The sequence below is a fragment of the Salmo salar genome, chromosome 10 (genome assembly GCF_965601325.2).
Source record: "Salmo salar chromosome 10, fSalSal1, whole genome shotgun sequence".
NCBI lineage: Eukaryota > Metazoa > Chordata > Actinopteri > Salmoniformes > Salmonidae > Salmo > Salmo salar.
This window is the reverse complement of record NC_138300.1, coordinates 35812726-35818725: the sequence shown is the minus strand read 5'-3', so window position 1 is coordinate 35818725 and position 6000 is coordinate 35812726. Positions and strand designations below refer to the sequence as shown.

The following is a 6000-nucleotide window of genomic DNA, read 5'->3' as shown; positions in this document are numbered from 1 at the left end:
AACACATAAAAACTTCAATAAGCTTTGATAAGCCTCACAGAGCCGTGCTTATGAAATGCTAAAAGAAAATGGAGGACAATGCTGTTGAAAAGAAAAGGACATTATCGCTGAGATTCTGAATGTGATCTGTGCCTACTGAGAGGTACACGCTCAGAAAAAAGGAGCTATCTAGAACCTAAAAGTGTTCTTCAGCTGTCCCCATAGGATAACCCTTTGAAGAACCCTTTTTGGTTCCAGGTAGAACCCTTTTGGGTTCCATATAGGACCCTTTCTACAGAGGGTTCTACATGGAATCCAAAAGGGTTTTACGTGGAACCATATGGGTTTTCCTGGAACCAAAAAGTGTTCTTCTATGGGGACAGCCGAAGAATCCTTTAGGAACCCTTTTTTCTAAAAGTGTAGACAAAGCAGCATACCTTTCCTAATCCTCTCCAGTGGCTTATCATTCCTACAATCCCCCTGGAATAGCAGACATTCTGCTAAGCACTGAGTCTCCTGTACCATGAAGATTCCCTCAAGCGAAGACCTTGATTAGTATCACCACCGTTGTTGTTTCAAATCAAACAGACAGTTATTACGCCAGCGAGAAACCGTTTCTGGATATAAAGTTGATTTCTCTTCCCTTGTGTGTCCGTGATCAGGTTTGATAGATGTCGTAATAGGGAACTAGTTAGATTTTTATGGTCTAATGCCAGTTTTGATGGGGGCATTGGGGAACACAACTGCAATTTTACGATGGAAAATTGTGATCAAATTGAAGAAAGGTTGAAAAGTATTTTAACACTATCCTCTATGTTCAAAATAGCAGAATGTCTTTGGTCTTGTTAAGTAACTACACCTCCAAAATAAATTTGAATATTGCACGATACCACAAATCCATAATGGTGTACTTATAGGTATTAAGCATAATATGATTTGATGATTAATCAATATGCCTTAATCTATATAGCAAAATCCATTTCCGTGTTCATACAGAAACAACCTTCAGTATTCCTTAAAATAAACTGCCCAATGAAAAAAATTATTGCTGTTTGAATGAATTCAAAATAAAAATATAAAGGAGTTAGCTGCATTTATCCCAGTATCTCAATAGTTCAGAGGTTTCAAAATAGTTCTGAACTTTTTCCTTTTCCCAACAGTATGCATGAATTGATAAGCACCATAATCCAAAAATGATATGTACCGCCTGTGACTGCTTACGTTTGAATGCATAATCTGTACCCCACTATTAGATAGGAAGAGAACATGGTTGGCGACAGAGATAATTCATCTGTATGAGGTATGGTGTGTTCCTCCTCCGCACCAATGGAAGGAATGAATATAATCCCACCTGTTTTAAATATAGCAGAGATAACCGCCGGCCTGATACCATTCTGCAAAGTGATAACCAGAGAAATGGAGCTCAAAAGAATGAGCTCTTAGTGGAAGCGCCCTGGATTCATTTTCCACCAGGCCCCATGGAATGGAGTTATCTGAATCAACTGTCCTCTGCTGTTCATGGAGGGATATAGAAGGAGGCTGAGGTCAAATTACATGGGGATTCAGGTGGCATTAGTCTTCAGATTGGGAGAGAGTTTCCAGACTCTGGAGAGATGATCCTCAGGGCCTTTGGTGCTTAGAAAGAGGTTGCAGAGAATGACGGCTACAGGGATCTGATGAGGTGGTGGGAAGAATGAGAAAAAATATATAACAAATCAGATGATACATTATAGTTTGCTGCAGTCAAAAAAGAGCCATAAATATAACTTTTTCCCTGTCCCTTAAACATCACTCTGCTTAAAGTTTTCTACGGCAAACATTAAGACAGAACAGGGACAGGAACAGCTGTTCATGCACCTATGATAACAGTCAACCAATAGGACGGCGAAGCTAGGTTAGCACGACTCTCTCCCGAATCTCTTCCGTTCGGACTATTCTGGTCTGTGATTGAGACTGTGGTTAAGGTGTGAATTAGTCCCCCACCCCCAGCCTGTCTCACGACTCTGTTCCAGACCCACACTATGCAACAGGAAACCCACTGAGCTTCTCCTGCCTCCTGCCTCAAGTATGCTATTCAGATGGTTATCTTCTACAACATCCCACCATGGTCCCTCAGAGGAGATCCATTTCAGGAACAACACTCATTAATATGCTAATAGGGCTAATTTCAGGTTGATAATGAAATCAAAGGAATTAAAGTATTTAATGGGTCAGGACTGAAGGAGGAGGTGGTGTCAGATTTCAAATGGAGAGCACTTTACTTGAAATTTTTGTTATGGTGATAAGTAATTTTTACTGAAAAATATGACTAAGTGATTTTTATCTCTTCAATAAAAACACTGTGCAAAGGTAGACTTTAAAAACATTTTTTTTAATGTATTGTGGTCTTCTGGGAACTTATTTTCTCTCCAGTACATTGTATCCAGATCTATAATATGACAGGTAATACAGTCAGCAACAACATTACACTGGGCTGCTCTATCATTAGTGACCCGATACAAACCAATAACTAAGATAATAAGATAATAACCAATAACTAAGAAACACCCATGGGCCACAGTGCATTTCTGTGTGGCGTGTCAGCGTGGATCTACATTGTGAAAATGTAAATGATAGTATACCATATTAATATTCTAAACATTATAGTCATCATATCTGTGTTAGAAACTCTATGTGGTTACTTCTACAATACCTATGCTTATGTGTGTATTATTGTTTTCTGTGTTTTCTGTGGGCCCCAGGAAGAGAAGCTATTGCCAAAGTAACACCTAATGGAGCAAACAGATGAGTGCCAATTATCCAAGAACAGAGTGTGTCAGAGTAGTCTTGATATGCACTTATACCCCTGATGAAGACTCTACCACACAGATCCCTAGGGAAATGATGCCATGCTGAAGGGTTATTCACTGAGATTTTTTGTTACAGTTTTCAGCACCAAGGACAGCTCAAATGCTATAGCACTGAGGACCATCTCCCACACTGGGGAAACTACACAAAGATATCATCATGGAAATGATGGCAAGTTGAAGGCTTATTCATTGAGGTTGATATGTGTTCAGCACTGTGGATAGCTCACATAAACTACCATACCACAGTCTGTGAGCCTCTAGAAGCCACAGATGGAGTCTGCAAGCCACTGACGTTAGTGGAGTTATTCGTTGAGGCTTATTTACAGGAAGTTCAGCACCATGGACAGCTCCCATACCATATCACTGAGGAAACTCTGACCATGTACGAATAGCTGTACTTTCGCTCTAAATAGGCTTTTTGGGTATGCGAAAATATAATGTTTTATGGTATGTGGAATTGTTTTAATTGAATTTGCTTTAAATGGCAGGATGTCATACTCATTTGGCTTTTCATCTAGTAGAATTCTCTACTTGCTATAGATGCATTTCCAGGCTGCCTCATGAACGTCTGACTTCAAATGCAGATCATTAAAGTTAGCAAACAAGTATGCTATTCAGATGGTTATCTTCTACAACATCCCAGATGTCATCAGATGATTGATTACCAGTCAGGCAAGGTAAAATATCACAAATAGAGCTAGATAAAGCCAGAATAATAATATACTTGTTGAGCATAGCTACAGCCATCAGTCTTTTTGTGTGTTTTCATGATCATCACTCACTCACTGCTAAGTTGTTCAAGGTCCGGACAGCGTATAGCTAGCTATCTGCTACAGGTTTTTTTTGCGAGCAAGTACGCGCATCAGTCGAACTTGACGCTTGATTGTAAACAAAAAAATGCATATATTGAGAAAGTATCGTCTTTTCTGACCCATGTGTGTTTGACAACAGCTGATAATCAGCTCAGGTGAAGGGCTGTAGAAAAATAAACGAATGGCAGGAAACAACGCAGTTGCGAATTAGATGAAGCATTCTTATAGTGAGTCTAGGGAGTTGATGTGTCGCTTACTTCATTTTTTACGGAACGGTACTTTCTAAATAGTATGTAGTATTAGTACACAGTATGTCGTTTTAGTAGTAGGCAAAACAGACTTCAGACATGGCCACTCACTTTGGCTTCTTTCTTTCTACCACCAAAACCACAGAGCTGACCATATTGGATTGATGTGAGCAGTAAAATGGAATCCTCTGCATCACTTTTCCAATCACGCATAGATCCGTGAATAGGCCTACTTCAAGGAAGCAGGAAGGGTTATTTACTGAGGTTTTGGAGTTTTGGTCCCTTAGCTTAGGTTAGAAACTAAACACATGATCACTGATATCATAAATTCTGATTATTGTGTCTCAATGTACACCTTCATATTCACTGTTAGATGCCAGCATTCATTCATTGTATGGAGTCTCAGCTGGTGACTCAATTATCTGCCTTTGCAGTGCTATGACGCATTCCTTATGCACATACATATGGGGGCTGAAGACAGGAGAGAAGAGAATCAGGCACTGAACCATTCTCCACACTCCCCTCCCGTCCCCTACTCAGACAGACAGAGCTAAGTATGACAGTCAGACAGGTATGAAGACTAAACTAATGGCGCAGAGACTGCATTAGCCTACAGGTATTTATTTTGGTGAGATATATTAGCCTCTTCAAATGTATTAATCTGCCCTCCAGAGAGACATCAAATGAATTATAGATCCAAAAAGTCACGAGCAAATAAAACATCAAATATCTCCAGACATAAATCCAGGAATCCATAATCTGTAAGCAATTTCCCATATCCTGGCCATTGCATATCAGTGGTGCCTGCGTCAAAGCTGTCTCCAAAGCACTTGTTATCATTCCTGCCACGTCAGCGGTCTTAAGTATAGGCTATCCTCCTTTTGCAGCTATTACAGAGGGCTACTTGTGTTTTAAACATGTGACTGAGTGGGAGAGGGGGAAAAGGGATAGAGAGCTAAAGAAGCCCGTGTCTGGTGCTTGCCAGCGCCCACCTATTGAAATGTGTGTCCCCCACTCTGTCGCCGCTGCGGAGTAGGCGGGTCAAGCAGAGCGCGGTGATGGCGCGGACTTTATAAAGGAATATTTAACCACCGGCCAGAGGCACTTAAACATCCCGTGAAGCATTACCGAACTGCATTCCGCCGCATCTGCCCTCCCGTCAGTCGCCCGCTGGTGTTTCTGTAACGGGAGGCTCGCACGCGTTCCCACATCAAGAAGCACATTTGCGAGTTCTCTCTCTCTCTCTACTCCTCTTTCTTTACCCCGCACTCTCGGTCGATGCTTTCATTTTTTAAAGTAATTATCCCTTGAAAGGTCAAAGCCTTTGCTTATCATTGTCCCTTTGCTCCATAATGAAAAGCGTTTTGCTTCGAACTTCCTCAGTGGGCTGGAGCGATAGGAAGGATTGCTGAGGCGTAGAGCTGCCCCGACTCTCGCCGAATCGTTTCCCCTCTATCTCTCTTTGGATGTTGTGGAGTTTTGTTGGTCTTGTGCAAGTGTGAACTAATTCACTCCGATCAACGTGAAATTAGGTTTTCAACAATGTTGGCAGTTCTAGGGACATATCCGTTGATTCAGCAAAATATTTGAAGATGCTGAATTGAACTTTGTCCGATGTTCTGAATCGCGGTGAGTTGAGATATCTATCTTTTATAATACCTTTTGTTTGTAAGCCTGAATGGAGCATGTTTTTTGTTGTGTAATGGTTTGCATTCTCCTGAAGTTGCATGGACACTGTCACACAATGCAGGGACATATTGGGTATAACTGAATGCCAGAGGTAGCATATATACAACTGCTGTGTAAACCCAGGTGAAGCATACATATGACATACTCTCATACCTGTCTCTCACTTTCTGAAACTCTCTCTCTCTCTCTCTCTCTCTCACACACACACACACACACACACACACACACACACACACACACACACACACACACACACACACACACACACACACACACACACATAATATATATATATATATATATATATATATATCTTTCTCTCTACCCTTCTCCCCATTTCCCCCTTCCTCTCCCTCGCTCCCCTTTTTTCCCATTGCCACCGTGACGCCCAGTCTGAATTCCTGAGGGTGGTATGGGCTTGCC

General features: G+C 41.3%; 1 protein-coding gene across 1 annotated transcript in view; it reads left to right on the top strand.

The window, feature by feature from the left end:
• The first annotated feature begins 4812 nt into the window (after positions 1–4812).
• The window catches only part of LOC106560299 (BMP/retinoic acid-inducible neural-specific protein 3), a 59301-nt gene continuing 58113 nt past the window's right edge, over positions 4813–6000 (top strand). Inside the window, exon 1 of the mRNA XM_014123052.3 lies at positions 4813–5517. The gene's annotated coding sequence lies outside the window, so the exon portion shown is untranslated. The remainder of the gene's footprint in view (positions 5518–6000) is intronic.